The sequence below is a fragment of the Ovis canadensis genome, chromosome 15 (genome assembly GCF_042477335.2).
Source record: "Ovis canadensis isolate MfBH-ARS-UI-01 breed Bighorn chromosome 15, ARS-UI_OviCan_v2, whole genome shotgun sequence".
NCBI classification, from domain to species: domain Eukaryota; kingdom Metazoa; phylum Chordata; class Mammalia; order Artiodactyla; family Bovidae; genus Ovis; species Ovis canadensis.
Window position 1 is genome coordinate 30,213,506 of NC_091259.1, and position 19,467 is coordinate 30,232,972.

A 19,467-nucleotide genomic window follows, 5' to 3' on the forward strand; every position below is an offset into this window, starting at 1 on the left:
TAGCAATAAATTTTTGTGCTCTTAAAGACAAGTGATTTAAGTGACCATAAAAGGCAGGTGACTTAAGAGCTGATGTACATCAGTAAACACTCATGTTACAAGGACATAGGAGCATTCTACTAAACACTTTAATTGATGGTCAGTTTATAATGTATAAAAATACTTTAAAGTATTTTTGATTGGTGACCAATGTTTTATATTCTCTGTCTTAGAAATTGTCCAGGTATCCAAGGATTATGTACTATTTACCTGAAAGAATTGTTGTTCCATTGCTAAATTGTGTCTGATTCTTTGCAACCCCAACTCTGCCCTCCACTGTCTCCTGGAGTTTGCTCAAATTCATGTCCATTGCAGAGCAGGCAATGGCAACCCACTCCAGTACTCTTGCCTGGAAAATTCCATGGACAGAGGAGCCTGGTAGGCTGCAGTCCATGGGGTCGCTAAGAGTCGGACACGACTGAGCAACTTCCCTTTCACTTTTCACTTTCATGCATTGGAGAAGGAAATGGCAACCCACTCTAGTGTTCTTGCCTGGAGAATCCCAGGGACGGGGGAGCCTGGTGGGCTGCCATCTATGGGGTCACACAGAGTCGGACACGACTGAAGCGACTTAGCAGCAGCAGCAGCATGTCCATTGAGTCAGTGATGCTGTCTAACCATCTCATCTTTTGCCACCCTCTTCTCCTTTTGCTTCAGTCTCTCCTAGCATCACAGTCTTTTCTGCTGAGTCAGCTCTTTGCACCAGGCGGCCAGAGTAATGGAACTTGACCTTCAGCATCAGTCCTTCCAATGAATATTCAGGGTTGATTTCTTTAAGGATTGATTGGTTTGATCTCCTTGCTGTCCAAGGGACTCGAAAGAATCTTCTCAAGCACCACAATTGGAAAGCATCAATTCTTTGGCACTCAGCCTTCTTTATGATCCAATTCTCACAGTACATGACTACTGGAAAAACCATAGCTTTGACTATATGGACTTTTGTTGGCAAAATGATGTCTCTGCTTTTTAGTATGCTGTCTAGGTTTGTTATAGCTTTTCTTTCAAGGAGCAAGCCTCTTTTAATTTCATGACTGCAGTCACTATCCACAGTGATTTTGGAGTCTGCCAAAATAAAGTCTGTCACTGTTTCCACTTTTTCCCCATCTGTTTGCCTTGAAGGGATGGGGACAGATCTTCATTTTTTGAATGTTGAGTTTTAAGCCAGCTTTTTCACTCCTCTTTCACCCTCATCAAGAGGCTCTTTAGTTCCTCTTCACTTTCTGCCATTAGGGTGGTATCATCTGCATATCTGGGGTTGTTGATATTTCTCCTGGCAATCTTGAGTCAGGCTTGAGCTTCATCCAGCCCAGCATTTCACATGATGTACTCTGCATAGAGATTAAATAAGCAGGGTGACAATATACAGCCTGGACGTACTCCTTTCCCAGTTTGAAACCAGTTCATTGTTCCATATCTTGTTCTAACTTTTGCTTCTTGACCTTCATACAGGTTTCTTAGGAGGCAGGTAAGATGGTCTGGTATTCCCATCTCAGAATTTTCCACAGTTTGTTGTGATCCACAGAGTCAAAGGCTTTAGCATAGTCAATGAAGCAGAAGTAGATGTTTTTCTGGAATCCACTTGCTTTTTCTATGATCTAACAGATGTTGGCAATTTGATCTCTGGTTTCTCTGCCTTCTCTAAATCCAGCTTGTACAGTGGGAAATTCTCAGTTCACAGACTGTTGAAGCCTAGCTTGAAGGATTTTGAGCGTTACATTGCTAGCATGTGAAATGAGGGCAATTGTGCAGTAATTTGAACATTCTTCAGCATTGCCTTTCTTTGGGATTGGAATGAATACTGACCTTTTCCAATCCTGCGGCCACTGCTGAGTTTTTCAAAATTTGCTAGCATAATGTGTGCAGCACTTTAACAACATCATCTTTTAGGATTTGAAATAGCTCAACTGGAATTCCATCACCTCCATTAGCTTTGTTTGTCATAATGCTTCCTAAGGCCCACTTGGCTTCACATTCCCGGATGTCTGGCTCTCGGTGAGTGATCACAGCATCATGATTATCCAGGTCATTAAGGTCTTTTCTGTACAGTTCTTCTGTGTATCCTTGCCACCTCTTCTTAATATCGTCTGCTTCTGTTAGGTCTATACTGTCTCTGTCCTTTATGTGTCTATCCTTGCATGAAATATTCCCTTGATATCTCTCATTTTCCTGAAGAGATCTCTAGTATTTCTCATTCTGCTTGCTTTCCTCTATTTCTTTGCATGAATCACTGAGGAAGGCTTTCTTATCTCTCCTTGCTTTTCTCTGAAAGTCTGCATTCTGATGGGTATATCTTCCCTTTTCTCCTTTGTCTTTTGCTTCTCTTCTTTTCTCAGCTATTTGTAAGGCCTCCTTAGACAGCCATTTTGCCTTTTTTCATTTCCTCTTCTTGGGGATGGTTTTGATCACTGCCTCTTAAACAGTGTTACGAACCTCCATCTGTAGTTCTTCAGGTGCTCCATCTATCAGATCTAATCCCTTGAATCTATTTGTCACTTCCACTGCACAGTCATAAGGGATTTGCTTTAGGTCATACCTGAATGGCCTAGTGGTTTTCCCTACTTTCTTAAATTTGAGCCTGAATTTTGCAATAAGGAGTTGATAATATGAGCCACAGTAAGCTTGGTCTTGTTTTTTCTGACTGTGTAGAACTTCTCCATCTTTGGCTGAAAAGAATATAATCAGTCTGATTTCAATATTGATCAGCTGGTGATATCCATGTGTAGAGTTGTCTCTTGTGCTGTTAGAAGAGAGTTTGCTCTGACCAGTGCATTCTCTTGGCAAAACTCTGCCTTGCTTCATTTTGTACTCTAAGGTCAAACTTGCCTGTTACTCCAGGTATCTCTTGACTTCTTACTTTTTCATTCCAGTCCCCTCTGATGAAAAGAACATCTTTTTTTGGTGTTAGTTCTAGAAGGCCTTGCAAGTCTTCATAGAACCGTTCACCATCTACTGTGGCATCAGTGGTTGGGGCATAGACTTAGATTACTGTGATATTGAATGTTTTGCATTGGAAGTGAACCGAGATCATTCTGTTGTTTTTGAGACTGCACCCAAGTACTGCATTTTGGACTCTTGTTGACTATGATAGCTACTCCATTTCTTCTAAGGGATTCTTGCCCACAGTAGTAGATATAATGGGCATCTGAGTTAAATTTGCCCATTCCCATCTGTTTCAGTTTACTGATTCCTAAAATGTTGATGTTCACCCTTGCCATCTCTGTTTAATGGCACTTCCAATTACCTTGGTTCATGGACCAAACATTCCAGGTTCCTATGAAATATTGTTCTTTACAGCATTGGACTTTGCTTTCACCACCAGAAACATCCACAACTGGGCATTGTTTCTGCTCAGCCTTTTCATTCCTTCTGGAGCTATTTCTCTGCTCTTTTCAGTAGCATATTGGACACCTACAGACCTGGGGGGTTCATCTTTCAGTGTCATATCTTTTTGACTTTTCTGTTCATGGGGTTTTCAAGGCAAGAATGCTGAAGTGGTTTGCCATTCCTTTCTCCAGTGGACCACATTCTGTCAAAACTCTCCACCCTGACTCATCAGTCTTTTGTGGCCCTACACGGCATAGCTCATAGTTTTTATTTGGAAATTTGTGTGTATATACATATTTATCTATTTGGTCTATTCCAAATTTTGGAAAGCCCCTGATGCTGGGAAAGGTTGAAGGCAAAATGAGGAGAGGATGACAGAGATCAGTTCAGTTCAGTTGCTCAGTCGTGTCAGACTCTTTGCAACCTCATGAACCGCAGCACGCCAGGCCTCCCTGTTCATCACCAACTCCCGGAGTCCACCCAAACCCATGTCCATTGAGTCGTTGATGCCATCCAACCATCTCATCCTCTGTCATCCCCTTCTCCTCCTGCCCTCAATCTTTCCCAGCATCACGGTCTTTTCAAATGAGTCAGCTCTTTGCATCAGGTGGCCAAAGTATTGGAGCTTCAGCTTCAGCATGAGTCCTTCCAATGAATATTCAGGATTGATTTTCTTTAGGATGGACTAGTTGGATCTCCTTGCAGTCAAAGGGACTCTCAAGAGTCTTCTCCAACACCATAGTTCAAAAGCATCAATTCTTCGGCATTCAGCTTTCTTTGTAGTCCAACTCTCATATCCATACATGACCATAGCCTTGACTAAATGGACCTTTGTTGACAAAGTAATGTCTCTGCTTTTTAATATGCTGTCTAGGTTGGTCATAACTTTCCTTCCAATGAGTAAGCATCTTTTAATTTCATGACTGCAATCACCATATGCAGTGATTTTGGAGCCCAGAAAAATAAAGTCAGCCACTGTTTCTACTGTTTCCCCATCTATCTGCCATGAAGTGATGGGACCAGATGCCATGATCTTAGTTTTCTGAGTGTTGAGCTTTAAGCCAACTTTTTCACTCTCCTCTTTCACCTTCATCAAGAGACTCTTTAGTTCTTCTTCACTTTCTGCCATAGGGTGGTGTCAAGATGGCTAAATAGCATCACTGACTCAACAGACATAAATTTGAGCAAACTCTGGGATATAGTTAAGGACAGGGAAGCTGGCATGCTGCAGTCCATGCGATTGCAAAGAGTCAAACACAATTTAGCGACTGAACAACAACAATATATGCATTCTATTGACAGTGATTAATTGTATATTTTTCTAATGTTTATTATTTTGGCAATGAATATATATTCCAGTTAGAACAATAGCTTAATAAAATAGAACAACAAAGCATAGGTAGTATGTCTCTATCTTCCTACTGGGGTTTGGCCTTTTCCTACTCTTCATTCTTTGATGAAACTAGATAGTGGTTTCAATAGTGTGTGAACGTAGGCTGATGATCTTAATCTTTTGTTTTTAGGCTAAAGAGTGTTGGTATCTGGAGCCTTCTTCATCTTTACTCTCCAGAAAGTGTATTCACTTATTCATTTGAGCACTGGGGATAGACATGGAGACAAATATGTTGGTATCGTGTAAAAGTTTTTAAAAATTATTTGTTTATTATTTGTTTATTTTTGCCTGCACTGGGTATTCGTTGCTGCATGAGAGCTTGCTCTAGTTGCAGCAAGCAGAGGCTACTCTTTGCTGCAGTGTGCAGGCTTCTCATTGTTTTGGCTTCTCTTGTTGCAGAGCGCCAGCTCTAGGTGCACAGGCTCAGTAGTTGTGGCACGTGGGCTTAGTTGCCCCATGGCATGTGGGATCTTCCTGGACCAGGGGTTGAACCCATGTCCCCTGCATTGGCAGGCAGATTCTTAACCACTGGACCACCAGGGAAGTTGGTACTGTTTGACATTTTAAGTGATGGTGTAATGGAGGAAAAAAAAGCGTTGTATAACCACAAGTGAGAAAATGGGGTCAACACACAAAGAAAGTCTTCTAAAACATTGGTTACATGAAAATCCCTTTTGTTCTGCTGAGCATGTAATGATTGGGAAATATAGATGTGAGCCCAAGTTTGGGAGCAAAGATTGAGGGGAATCAAAACTTGCTCCACAAAGTAAAATAAGGAGAATTTGAAGTTTCTTGGACTAATCCAGAAGAGACTTGGGAAAGAGGAGAGACCAGAGGGACAGATGAGAAAAGAGGTGGTGAGATGGTGTGAGGCTGGGATCTGGGGACAATAGGGTTACAGTAGCCAGAGGGGGAAAAAAATCCTGATTGTGGATGACCAGCAGATGGACAAGGTTATCCATGTGCAATTTTTTTTTTTTCCATTTTGACAGCGTGATTCATTCTTTTGTCCCTCACACTTTTTTTGGTAATATTGATATAGACTAGAGACTATGTCTTGAAAAAATATTAGTGGTTTTTAAAATTTTACTTTGGATATTTTATATCAGGAGTAAATTTCTATCAGGATCAAAGCAATATCCTTATTCCAGAGCACATGCTAGATGCCAAGATGATCCACAAACTGTACCAGTTCACTGGAAGAAGGCATCTGGAGCCAGAAATGACTATGAGAGTGTAAACTTCCAGGAGTTTGCAGAACTCTTTGGAGTAGATGTGGAGATCTAATATTCTATGCAACGGAATTCCACAACGTGGAATACTAGATCTCAGGGAAACCTCAGGTGACATCTAGGTTACACTATGCAAAACCCCTGTTCAGTGTTCCTTCATGTTTTGTTGAATTCAGGTTCAGCCTTATGCATTGAGCTTTCTCATTACTTACAAGGTATGATTTGAATGAGCTCCTAGACCTAGCCTACTTGGACTATTTTCTCTCTGACCTCAAAGCCTTACCTGCAACTCTCTTCACTCTTCTAGTCTAGAAAGCACAAATGAGTCATTGTTTCGGCAAAGTCCTACCTACTTTACAGGATTGCCATAGAGATTTTAAAAGATGTTAAAATACTTAGGGCATTTACAAATGCTATACCAATATAGACATTCATTACTGTGTTATTGTTTTTATTTCTAATAAAGATGATAGTAAACATTTAAAAATTGTACCTATAATTATATACCAGATACACTATGAATTTTCTCATTTAATACTCATAATATTTCTATGAGTGTCTCTATGAGACAGGAGGTATTATTTGTCTTCTCATTTTAGGGATGATAATAATTACCTAGAGCCAAGAATTGAACACAGTTCTACAGGACTAGAAAATTGTCCTCTTAATGAACTAAATAATAAATACAGATTAATAACTGGTGTTTTAGAAACTAAATCAGTGATGATACTTCCCTGGTGGTCCAGTAGCTGAGACTCTATGCTCCCAGTGCAGGGGGCCTGGGTTTGATCTGTGTTCATCAAACTTGATCCTACATCTTTAGCTGCAACTAAAGATACCACATGCTTCAATGAAGATGGAATATCATGCATGCCACGACCAAGTCCTGGCCCAGCCAAATAAATAAATTTTAAAAAAATTGGTGAGAAATACAAACAACTCTACAAAAAATGAGCAATGGTTAAAGAGAGACAAATAGTTTTTAAACATATGAAAATAGCAACACCTTTACTTAATAATAAAACCATGATTAAACACCATAGCACTTATGTGATTACCAAAGAAGAGAAAGCTTAATAACAACTGGTGAAGTTCATAGTAGCAGGCAGAAAAGCAGAAAAGGTGAAGTAAACCAATTAGCTTGATGAGGGTCTTGTGAGAAAGAGGGGCTAGAGTCATTTCTGTCAGATTCTGTTCGACATGTAAGTTCACAGAAAAAAAGAGAGATCCTGCCACCCCAGGAGCTCATAGTCTGGTGGGAGGACACAGATACATAAGTTAAAGTGCATGATACAGACTGTAAAAAGAATACGTTCACAAGGTAAGTCTGAGGAGAAAGAATAGAGAATGGGATTCCCACAGCATTTAGTTTTCTCACACAGCATTTTGAAGTTATGGTGTGGGAAAGCATTAAGAGCAAAGCTCCCAGACCAGCCCATTGAAAGATGCCTAGGGATTTCCTTGGTGGTCCAGTGGTTAGGATTTTTTGCTTCCACTGCAGGGTGTGTGGGTTCCATCCATGCTCAGGGAACAAGATCTGACATGCTTTGTGGCCAAAAATAAATAAATATATAAGTTGTTGTTGTTCAGTTGCTCAGCTGTGTTCGACTCTGCTACCCCATGGACTGCAGCATGCCAGGCCACCCAGTCCTTCACCATCTCCTGGAGCTAGAAGTTAACCCAGCTCTAAAGTTAAGGTTGGTTCTATATGAATTTAATTGTACTTATATATATCCTTGATGGGTAAGTTTTGTTATTGGCATATAGTCTAAAGCTTTCCTGACAAAAATGTGTATGTTTTGTATTTTCCATCTGCTTTTCCAGCCATGCTTCCTAGTTTAAAAGGAAAAAAAATGCAGACTTCCCTGGTGATCCAGTGGTTGGAGAACCACCTTGAAGTTTTGCTCCTCAGTCCAGGAAGATCCCACATACTGGGGGACAACCAATTCCGTGGCCACAACTACTGAGCCTGTACACTCTAGGACCCATGGTCCACAACAAAAGAAGCCACTGAAGTGAGAAACCAGCGCACTGCAATGAAGAGTAGCTGCAGCTCTTCCCAGTTAGAGAAAGTCATGTGCAGCAATGAAGACCTAGCACAGCCATAAATAAATAAATATTAAAAATAGAAAAAAATGCAACTATTCTTAGAAGCCAAGTGAAATGCAGTAGAGTCGTATCTTCTTTTCAAGAGTAGCAAAACAGACCAATCTCTGCAAGTCTTGAGATTTGACTCAATCTTGCATAGTTTTTTTTTTGTTTGTTTTGTTTTACTCCCAGAAAATACCTACTAATCAGTTTTCCCTCTTCTGCAAAAATAAGTAAGCACTTTTATAAGTTGGGCTTTAGTATCAGCATTATGTCTGTGAAACAGCTCTCTGGGAGAACCTTAAAAAGGATGTGAAAGCAAAAGAGCTGTCTCTAAGTTAAATTTACATTTTATGATAATTTAGGAATTTTCTGTTCGTGTTTCACTTACCCAGCTGGATTTTGACACTTTTAGGGCTGGGATCACATGTCAGATACTTTTGTATTCCCATTCCTCACTCAGCACACTGCCCAGCGTATGCTAAGTAGTAGAGAAAAGCTGTGGAATGAATGAATAAGCTGGCTTCTGTAGCTTCTCTCTCTTTTCTTTTATCAGCAAATGAGCAGTGCTTGCCTGTGTGGAAGGAGTTTTTAAGCAGAACTCACACATTGTGCAGCTACTGAATGATCCACAGATGCTCAACAATACTGTGACATTGTAAATAAATATTTTTTGCAGTGGCAGCTGCTTCTGACAAAAAAAAAAAAAAAACCCCTAGACATTAAAAAAAAGCTAGATGTGATGGCCAAAGAATGCAGAAAAGTAAGGTAAATTGTGCCCAGCAGTTAATTTATAAAAATGACTGACTGAAAACACCAGGTCAATGCCATTGTGAAAAAAGCTGTCTTAGAAATGAAAGGCATGTCATGCCATGTGTGGCCACAAGGGGTGCACCAAAGTCAGTCTGAAGGAAGTGAAAAGTGTTCTTTGCTCAGTCGAGTCTGACTCTTTGTGACCCCATGGACTGTAACCTGGCAGGCTCCTCTCTGTCCATGGAATTCTCCAGGCAAAAATACTGGTGAGGGTAGCCAGCCATTCCCTTCTCAGGGGATCTTCCTCGATCCAGGGATATGAACCCAAGTCTCTTGCATTGCCGGCAGATTCTTTACCATCTGAGCCACCAGGGAAGCCTGAAGGAAGAGAGGAGGGGGGAAAAGCACAGGTCATAGTCTTTGTTATGTGTTCTGTGGAAAAAGCAAGGCAGAGAAAGGCAAACAGATTAGGATATCTGAGTAATTCCAGCGAACTTTGGGGGACAGGGCTGTCCCTGTTGTCTATCTGATCTTGGGATGATTTAGGGCAGGGCAAATACTGGCCATGTGTGTGACTGCTAGCTAAAGGAGGTGGTTGGTGGTGCGCAGTTGGAATTGGTTGGTTTGTATAGGAAAGCTGGGCTCACCAACCAACATACTGTTTCCTGTCTCAGGAATTAGCCAGCCTAAAGGGCAGTCCTTCCCCAGCCAGCAAAGCCCCCAAAGATGTCAAAACCTCATGAGATGTAGAACATAAGTATAATTAATGCATAAAATCCAAGAGCTTAAAAGAAATGTTATGAGAAGAAGTATATGAATGAGAAATTTTTACCTATTCCCGTTAATGTGATACTGCTTTAGGTGTTGTGTTAAATCTGTAAATTAATTTGAAAAGCAATGCCATCTTTACTACAGTTACTCTTCTTGTCCATGAGTATTTCTGTTTCAGGATTCCTTTATTTCTTTCAATACGTTTTATAAATTTTCTCTGAGTAGCTTTTATTATCTAAGTTATATTATTCCCACTATATTCCTTCTTACTATTATAAATGGGATTTAAAAAGAAGAAGAAAATTTTCTTATATCACTCATGTTTTAAAGTGAAATTATTTTTTGTGGCTGTATGTATTGTAATATATTGCAAATTTGCAGAGTTAATTTATTGGGATGGCCCAAATGTTCATTCAGTTTTTCTCTAAGATATCAAAAACCTAAATGAAACTTTAGGCCAGCCCAACATTATCTTTAATAGATCTTTAGTTTAAAAAAATTTTTGCTATAAAAACTTGAAAATTTATATAAGTACCCATCACCCAGGCTCAACAGTTACTGAAATTTTACCTTATTTCTTCTATTTCCCCTCTCCCATACATTCAGGTCCTTCAGTTCCACTTAAGATGCCCAATAATTTCCTGGAATTTTTTTTCTGGCTCCAGCAAAGTTATTCACATGTATGGAAAGTTTCTGAATCTCTGGAGTACTTTTTTCCTTTCTCATGTTTTATTGTGCTGCTTTGTTTTTTAATGCTTTCCATGCAGACTTTTTGTCTCTGTTACCAACTTTGAACATGCTGCTGCTGCTGCTGCTAAGTCGCATCAGTCGTGTCTGACTCTGTGCAACCCCATAGACGGCAGCCCACCAGGCTCCTCTGTCCCTGGGATTCTCCAGGCAAGAACACTGGAGTGGGTTGCCATTTCCTTCTCCAATGCATTAAAGTGAAAAGTGAAAGGGAAGTTGCTCAGTCGTGTCCGACTTTTCACCACCTCATGGACTGCAGCCCACCAGGCCCCTCTGCCCATGGGATCTTCCAGGCAAGAGTACTGTAGTGGGCTGCCATTGCCTTCTCCAAACTTTTAACATAGTGGTATCTATTTAGATTCAGAGTCAACAAAAGAAGGGAGATAATCCTAAAACTGGAGAAGGAAATGGCAGCCCACTCCAGTATTCTTGCCTGGAGAATCCCATGGACAAAAGAGCTTGGTGGGCTATAGTCCATGGGGTTGCAAGAGTTGGACATGGCTTAGCAACTAAACCAAACCAACCAGTGTGAGTGAGACTTCCGTTTGTTCTGATTTCTGTCCGATGGCGTGGTAATGGACTCTTCCTTTAACATCTGTATTTAGAGGGCAGATTGATATGGCAGCCTCTTTTCTCAGTTTCCAGCAACGTCTCACTTAGTATACTTCTGCTCTGTTGAAGTTGCATCTCTCCCTTACTCCTTTTGTCTGCTGTTCTATGAGTCTCTAGTACATGAGGAATTGTGGTTTTTAAAAAGTGCTGCCATAGTAAGGTATTTCCCTGTTTCCTCTTCTAACTCTAAATCATGCACAACAAAACAAAAAGCCCCACCTATAGGTATAATTATTTTTTCTTTTTCTTTTTAGAATTATTTATTCATTATTGGCTGTACTGGGACGTCGTTGCTGCATGAACATTTTCTCTTGTCGCAGTGCACCGGCTTCCCCTCGCAGTGGCTTCTCTTGTTGTGGAGCACGCGCTCTAGGTGCTTCAGTTGCTATGCGGCATGTGGGACCTTCCTAGACAAGGGCTTGAACCAATTCCCCTGCGTTGACAGGTGGATTCTTAACCACTGGACCACAGGGAAAACCCTGATATTTTTTGTGGGGGAGGTTGGTGGTGGTGTGGAGAATGGTGATCTTTTAAAAAATTTATTTATGTTAGTTGGATGATAATTACTTTACAATATTGTTAAGGTTTTAGCCATACTTCAACATGAAGCGGCCACAGGTACATGATGACCCCATTCTGAAACCCCTCGCACCTCCCTCCCCACCTCATCCCTCTGGGTTGTCCCAGAGCACCTGCTTTGGGTGCCCTGCTTCATGCATCGAAGTTGCACTGGTCATTTATTTGACATATGGTAATGTACATGTTTCAAAGCTATTCTCTCAAATCATCCCACCCTCGCCTTCTCCCACAGAGTCCAAAAGTCTGTTCTTTTTTTTTTTTTTCCAGATCAACATCTTACACTTTATAATACACTCACAAATTTTTACACAAATATCATGTTTATAAGTACAAAAAGGCAAAGAACCTCAAAGAATCAAAGTAACTGTATCATTGACTACATGCAGTAGAGTTAGTATTGTTGTCCCCGTTCTTCATCTTCTAAATCCAGATTCTGTGTTGGGCCAGATGGGAGCTAGGTTTCAGGTCCAGTATTTGTGAATCCACTCCCCATGTGGACTCCGCTTTCAGAAGTTGGAGACTGGGTGTAGTTTTGCACACGTCTGGGTTTCAACAGAGCTGAATTGAGATTCCATCTTGTTCCAGGCCAGATCAGCCAGAGGAGAGTCCTCCATTGCTGTCTGAGTTTCATGGCTGGTGAAGAATAAGCTCCCCAAAGTTTTGAAGCCAGAATTCATTGTCTGTGTTTTGGCACTGTTCAACTGAACTTTGCTTTCCAGGGCAGGCAGGTTTTTAGCAGTGGAGATTCTGTCAGTCTGGGTCTCTGTGTCAGATGAATCAGTATTCATGGAAAAGCTGGAGTGTTTCAAGATACTTCCCAGTGGCAGAACTTCTACTGTCTAAAAAGAAGTTCAGGTCTGTCTGTGTCTGCGTGTCAAACATTTCAAGGCCGAAGAAGCTAGAATTTCCCCTACAGCTGTAGGCCTAGGCAGAAGGGTCTGCAAGGAAGAAATCAGTCTGGGTTTCTATGTCCAGCAATTCCAAGGCTGGCTCAGTGGTCATGGTGCTAAGCGCACTCTCCTCGGTTTGTGTCTGTGTATTCAAGGCTGAAAAGAACTCTTCAGTATCAAAATCAACTGCAGGATTCTGGATTGGGCCAGATGGGAGCTGGGTGTCAGGTTCAGTATTTGTGTCAGACAAAAGACTATGATTGTCCAGCGTCTGACCAGGTAGGTTACTTGACAAGATGTTTTCTAGATCACTTAATAAATCCATGCTTTGGGTTTGATTATCTGTCATGTTTTCTGATGAAAGTGTACTATTCCATGCACTGAAATTTGGTGCGGATTTCTCAATATCTTGAGTTAAAGTTTTAGGGTGGTTCTGAGGTAACAATTCATGAGTTACAGTCTCTGCTTCTAAGCTACTGCTTATAATATTGTCTGTAGACACACCATATGATGAATGGACACTCTCAAAAGTGTCTCCACACATTACAGCGTGGTCCATCTGTACTCAGTCATCTGCTGGACTTTGCATTCCGCTGCTCTGAGTCTCTCAGGAGATCCCACCTGCCTGGAAACTGGCATCTATAAATGCATCAGTCTGAGCAGCGATAGATGAGGTTACCTTGCTGCTGCTGCTGCTAAGTCACTTCAGTCGTGTCCGACTCTGTGCGACCCCATAGACGGCAGCCCACCAGGCTCCCCCGTCCCTGGGATTCTCCAGGCAAGAACACTGGAGTGGGTTGCCATTTCCTTCTCTAGTGCATGAAAGTGAAAAGTGAAAGTGAAGTCGCTCAGTCATGTCCGACCCTCAGTGACCCCATGGACTGCAGCCTTCCAGGCTCCTCCGCCCATGGGATTTTCCAGGCAGGAGTACTGGAGTGGGGTGCCATTGCCTTCTCTGATCTTAATCTTACTGCCACCTTATTCTTCAGTTTCACCTTAGAGACAGTTGACTACATCCTGAATTAATCCTTTCAGCACAGAATTTTTCAATAGTCTCAAATGTGTGAGGGATTTACAAATGTGATTAGTAGTAACAGTAGCCAGAAACATAATGCCCATCACTAAACCATGGCTGTTCTAATAAAAGCCATATATAAAAAATACTTCCTTGTCAAGAACACTTATATCTGTGATCTTATTTTTATTTGTAACACCCTGTAAGATAGGCTGTTTTTAGCACATAAGCAAAGCACTAGGTTTATACTGTTCTGTAACCTAAACTGGGTATTCTTCTTGCCAACCCGGCCCAGAGATAGAGAGATTTGCTTCAGGAAAAGGAAACAAACAGCAACTAACATTCCTGTGATTACTAACAAAACTAAAAGAAAGGTCTCTTCACAATGATGCGCACAAGATATGCACAAGGAAAAGAGAAGTTCAGTGTCATTTAAGCTAATCTCTATTCAAACCTCAGAGATAAAACCATTTGAGCAGTAATTTAGGACTGAATTAACTTGTTTTTTCCCTCCCTATCTTCGAAGCTTTCGTTATTTAAGTGTTTCTGCAAGAAGCAAGGTCCTCTTCTATTCAGAAGCTGATGGTGTGTAGTAACCTCTGCACGGCTCAGCTTATCCCAGGCTGATAATCAACAAACAGCCAAATACATACCACATCTGACATACAACCTTTTCCCCCAAGACTGTCCCCAAATACTCCATGATAATCAAGTATTCGTATCACTGAATTCTCGTGCTACAAAGCCTTCCAGTAGCAAAAACTGAACTCTGCAGAGGCAGGATACCAGCTGAGGGGAAAAAAAAAATAAGAGAAGAGCCGTGGCAGATATTCGTATCAGATAAAAGCTTTGCAAAGATCCTTCAGATAACAAGTTTAGCAGTTAGACTGAGAAAGATTTCATTTTTTCTTAAGCTAGTAACAATTCAACCTGGATGTAATCAACTAAAATGCGATCAGCCTTGATAGAGGGAGACGCCTGTGTTTAGAAAGGCAGTGCTGCTCCCAAAGTCAACGCTAGTGTTAGCTAATAAAGACCTGGGCTTCCCTGGTAGCTCAGCTGGTAAAGAATCCGCCTGCAATGCAGGAGACCCCGGTTCAATTTCTGAGTTGGGAAGATCCCCTGGAGAAGGGGTAGGCTACCCACTCCAGTATTCTTGGGCTTCCCTGGTGACTCAGCTGGTAAAGAACTTGCCTGTAATGAGGGGGACCTGGGTTCAATCCCTGGCTTGGGAAGATCCCCTGGAGAAAGTAACTGCTACCCACTCCAGTATTCTGGCCTGGAGAATTCCATGGACTGTATAGTCCATGGGGCTGCAAAGACCTGGGTTTTAGTGCACTTCCTTCTGGCTCCCTGGGGCAGGAACTTCTTAATAACTGACACAGCACCAAAAGCATGAGCACCTGCTGCTCCTCTAAGGCTGCGTCTTTTGGAATCTTCAGAGAGGCTGATCTCATGTGGGCCAAGTCAGCAGTTCCAGACGAAGCCCCCTGACTCTGACTCTTCCAAAGTCTTCAACTCCTCAAGGCTTAACATTTTGCCCCAAAATCTTAACTTAGCCAGCCTGTAATTTGTTAATTCAATTACGCTGTTTTCAAGCTATAGTAAATGTCCGTATTCCAACATGCACTGCCAAACAGGCATAATACACTTTCAGCATTCTAAGGTTTAAATTTTTCATTAAAATATTGGTGATAATATCTATACACTGTGGCTTACTGGAACGAAACAGAGTCATGTCTACACCTGTAAAGCAGAAAAAGAAACGTCTGTGTCGGCATACATTTTAGATAGGCATGTATTAGTTAAACTGGAAGATGCGAAGGAAAGAGATTTATTCTCAAGGTGGGCAAGGGGAGGTTACCTTAGAACTGGGCAAAAAAGTCTGACTTTGAACACTAATGGGAAGGGAAACCTGGAAACCAAATGTCAAATCAGTTTGTGAACAGGACGACACAGAGGAGTCAGGGCTGGCCCACTGTGCAGACAGTATGAATTGTGGTATGGTGTAGGACAGGTCTGTCTGTACATTGATCAAAGAAATGCTGTTCTTCTGACATGTGTTCCCAAGTTCTTGTAATGGGCTATATATGCATGTATCGCTTCAGTTGTGTCTGACTCTGTGCGACCCCATGGACAGCAGCCCACCAGGCTCCCCTATCCACGGGATTCCCCAAGCAAGAATACTGGATTGGGTTGCCACTTCCTTCTTCAGTAATGAGCTAAATGGAATTTTACCCAGGTTCACTTGAACACCTGTGCTAATCGGCTCAACAGCAACAGGATTTACAACTTTTGAAAGAGCCTCCAAATCTAGGCTGAGGGTCAGGGTTCCAATGGACAACGGCAGTAAGTGTACGGCACCAGGGGCAGAGCCCTGATGGTCGACAACCAACACCACAGGCTGGGCCGAAGAGTCAGCTGTAGGCATAAAGACAGGCACAGGAGAAAACTGCATGATGGGGAGTTTAACCAAAGCCACTTTGGGCTTTGGTAAAAGCAACATCTGAGGGTACCTTGGAGCTGCTGGAAGAGTCTGTTGTTTGTCATTAGAGTTGCAAGAGTCTTCAGAGGAAGCCACCAGCTTTATTTCTAAACTTTCTAGTTCTGGAACGTCTGGTTGTGGAATTGGTTGGTTGCTCAGTGATTCAACGGTCTTACCGGACAGCTTCCAGCTGCGCAGGCAGTTTTCCATTTTCCTTTTCTTACTAGGTGGATCCTTGTGTTCTGCAGGGATCTCATGGCCAGTTCGGTAGCTGGCATAGGGGCAGCCACATGTGCACTGGAAGGTCTTGCCACAATCCTCTGCATGTCTTTTCAAGTCCCACTTGGTGCCATATGAATTGCTTCGCTTACTACATGTATGCTTCTTTTCAGCATGCACTTTCATACAGTGCTGTTTTGCAAAAAGAAAATTGAGAAAATGGTCTGTCAGGGCCTCTAGGGCATCCTTCAATTGGACAACAGTAGAATTTCAGTACAGTTTTCAAATCTTTTCTTATTGTTGGATTTACTGTGCCATCATGCAGACTACATCACGAGAAATGCTGGACTGGATGAATCACAAGTTGGTATCAAGATTCCTCGGAGAAATATCAACAACCCAAGATATGCAGATGATACCATTTTAGTGGCAGAAAGTTAAGAGGAACTTAAGAGTCTCTTGATGAGGGTGAAAGAGGAGAGTGAAAAAGCTGCCTTAAAACTCAACATTCAAAAAATGAAGATCGTGGCATCCAGTCCCATCACTTCATGGCAAATAGATGGGAAACAATGGAAACAGTGTCAGATTTCATTTTCTTGGGCTCCAGAATCACTGCAGATGGTGACAGCAGCCACAAAATTAAAAGACATTTGCTCCTTGGAAGAATAACTAGGACAAACCTAGATAGTATATTGAAAAGCAGAGACATCACTTTGCTGACAAAGGTCCATCTAGTCAAAGCTATTGACTAGTTTTTCCAGCGGTCATGTATGGATGTGAGAGTTGGTCCATAAAGAAGGCTGAGCACTGAAGAATTGATGCTTTTGAACTGAGGTGTTGGAGAAGACTCTTGAGAGTCCCTTGCACACAAGGAGATCAAACCAATCAATCCAAAAGGAAATCAATACTGAATATTCATTGGAAGGGCTGGTGCTGAAGCTGAAGTTCCAGTACTTCAGCCATCTGATGTGAAAAACCAACTAATTGGAAAAGACCTTCATGCTGGGAAAGATTGAGGGCTAGAGGAGAAGGGGCTGACATAGGAAGAGATGGTTGAATGGCATCACTGACTCAATGGACATGAGTTTGAGCAAACTCAGGGAGATTGTGGAGGACAGGGAAGCCTGGAGTGCGGCAGTTCATAGGGTTGCAAAAAGTCAGAGAGACAAAGCGACTGAACAATTGTATACTATCAAACCAGTCCTGAGAAGTATTGATAAATGGTATCTTTTGCTTAACGGATGCTTCACAAGGTTTGGAGAAATATAGCTCCTGATAGGAGTTCCACAAAAAACAACAATATAAAATGTTAAAAAGGGCTTGCGAGAATGGTTCAGGCCAGCAACGTTAAGAGAGCCCTCGTCAGACTGGCTGCTTCCTTTGTGCTTGCTGCTGCTGCTGCTGCTGAGTCGCTTCAGTCGTGTCCGACTCTGTGCGACCCCATAGACGGCGGCCCACCAGGCTCCCCCGGCCCTGGGATTCTCCAGGCAAGAACACTGGAGTGGGTTGCCATTTCCTTCTCCAATGGATGAAAGTGAAACGTGAAAGTGAAGTCGCTCAGTCGTGTCTGACTCTTAGCGACCCCATGGACTGCAGCCCACCAGGCTCCTCCGTCCATGGGATTTTCCAGGCAAGAGTACTGGAGTGGGGTGCCATTGCCTTCTCCGTCCTTTGTGCTTAAGAGATGTAATGTCTGCTTTAGTAATCAGTGAGGGGATGATCCGAAGGTGGGTGATGGCTGTTACATATGAGCTGCCGGCGGTGGCTCTTGACCGGGTGCATGTGGAGCGCGGGGCTGTTGGGCAGGATCTTGCCGCAGCCGCGCACCGTGCACCGGGTGTTGGTCCGCTCTGCCCGGACGGCTCGCCACCGACGGCTGGGCTCCGCGGCCGGCTGCCTCTCAGCCGCCCGGGGGAACCCCACGGGCCGGAAGAGGCGGCGGCGGCGGCGGCTCCCCTCGCGGCCGCCGGGACGGCAGGGACGCCCGAGGCGAGAGCAGTGGGATCCGCCGCCGCCCCAGAGGCCACCATGGCTCTCGCATCGCGGCCGGATCAGGCTCCGAAAGTCTGTTCTTTGTGTCTCCTTTGCTGCTGGATCTTTGAGAGAGAAACTGTGCACAAGAAATAAGAAGACTGCTCCTTCTAATGGAAAGAAAGGGATATTTTTTGCTAAGGGACTTAAGATTAGCTTATCTAAATCTTTCCTGACCTATTTCAATATCTTCCAGATATACAGATTAAAAGAAAAAAAGCAGCCCTGCACTTAAAAAGAAACTAGGATATTATAAATAGAGAAGGAAGCAGCACTGTCCTTTGTCCACCAGCTCTCCTGCTTGTGGTCTACATAAGTCTTCCACTAAGCAGATGGATGTGGCCGATGGCTGATACAGAATGAATGGTGTCTCCTGAACAATGACTCAACCGTATGGTGGCTCTGCCAAGTTTATGACCAGGGCACCTCCTTCTCATTCCCAAACTATGAACATTACTCATTCTCCCTCAAGGCTGTTACAGCAAAATTAGAGGCTTATTTGTCATTGATTTATTTTTTTTCCTATGACTTAGAAGCTTAAGGAATTCAGTAACTTTTTATTTATCTTCTTTGTCTTGCCTAATACATTTAATAATTCAAACTATTCTTTTGGCCAGATCAGGAGCTAACCGCTACTGATTATCTCTGGCTCAATGTACATTTTAACCCAACTATGCTCAACATCTCACTTTAAACACAGTCAGTCTGACCTCTATCTTTTCCTAAGGTAAGTTGATCCTGACAATATTCTCTTAAAATTTGTCACCCATTGACTGACCCACATTTTTGTTTTTCCTTATTCATAGCCTTCAATGTAAAAGAAATGCAAACAGAAAATTCTGAACAATCTCCTTTGAGGACATTGCCCAGTTTCCTATTAGGTACAGACAGAACAAGCTTCCTGACTTGGAAGACCCGTGATGTGGAAGTTTGAAGTTCTAGTTTTAGGGTTTCCCTTCTCTCTCTAAACATCAGTTCATTCTTATTTATTATTGTTGTTCAGTCACTAAGTCATGTCCGACTCTTTGCGACCCTATCAACGGCAGCATGCCAGGCTCTTCCATCCTTCACTGTCTCTTGGAATTTGCTCAAATTCATGTCTACTGAGTTGGTGATGCCATCCAACTGTCTTGTCTTCTGTCGTCCCCTTCTCCTCCTGCCTTCAATCCTTCTCAGCATCAGGGTCTTTTCCAGTGATTCAGCTCTTTGCATCAGGTGGCCAGAGTTTTGGAGCCTCAGCACCAGTCCTTCCAATGAATAGTCAGGGTTGGATCATTTTTATATGTTTG

General features: G+C 42.4%; 1 long non-coding RNA gene and 1 pseudogene across 1 annotated transcript; one reads left to right on the plus strand and one right to left on the minus strand.

Moving 5' to 3' along the window:
• The first annotated feature begins 6,357 nt into the window (after window positions 1-6,357).
• On the plus strand, window positions 6,358-8,124 carry LOC138421157 (uncharacterized). Its single transcript, XR_011249419.1, has 2 exons — window positions 6,358-7,685; window positions 7,813-8,124. It is a non-coding gene; the product is annotated as an uncharacterized lncRNA (long non-coding RNA).
• Window positions 8,125-12,044: 3,920 nt separating this feature from the next.
• Window positions 12,045-18,177, minus strand: LOC138421156 (ATM interactor-like; annotated as a pseudogene).
• Window positions 18,178-19,467: the final 1,290 nt, after the last annotated feature.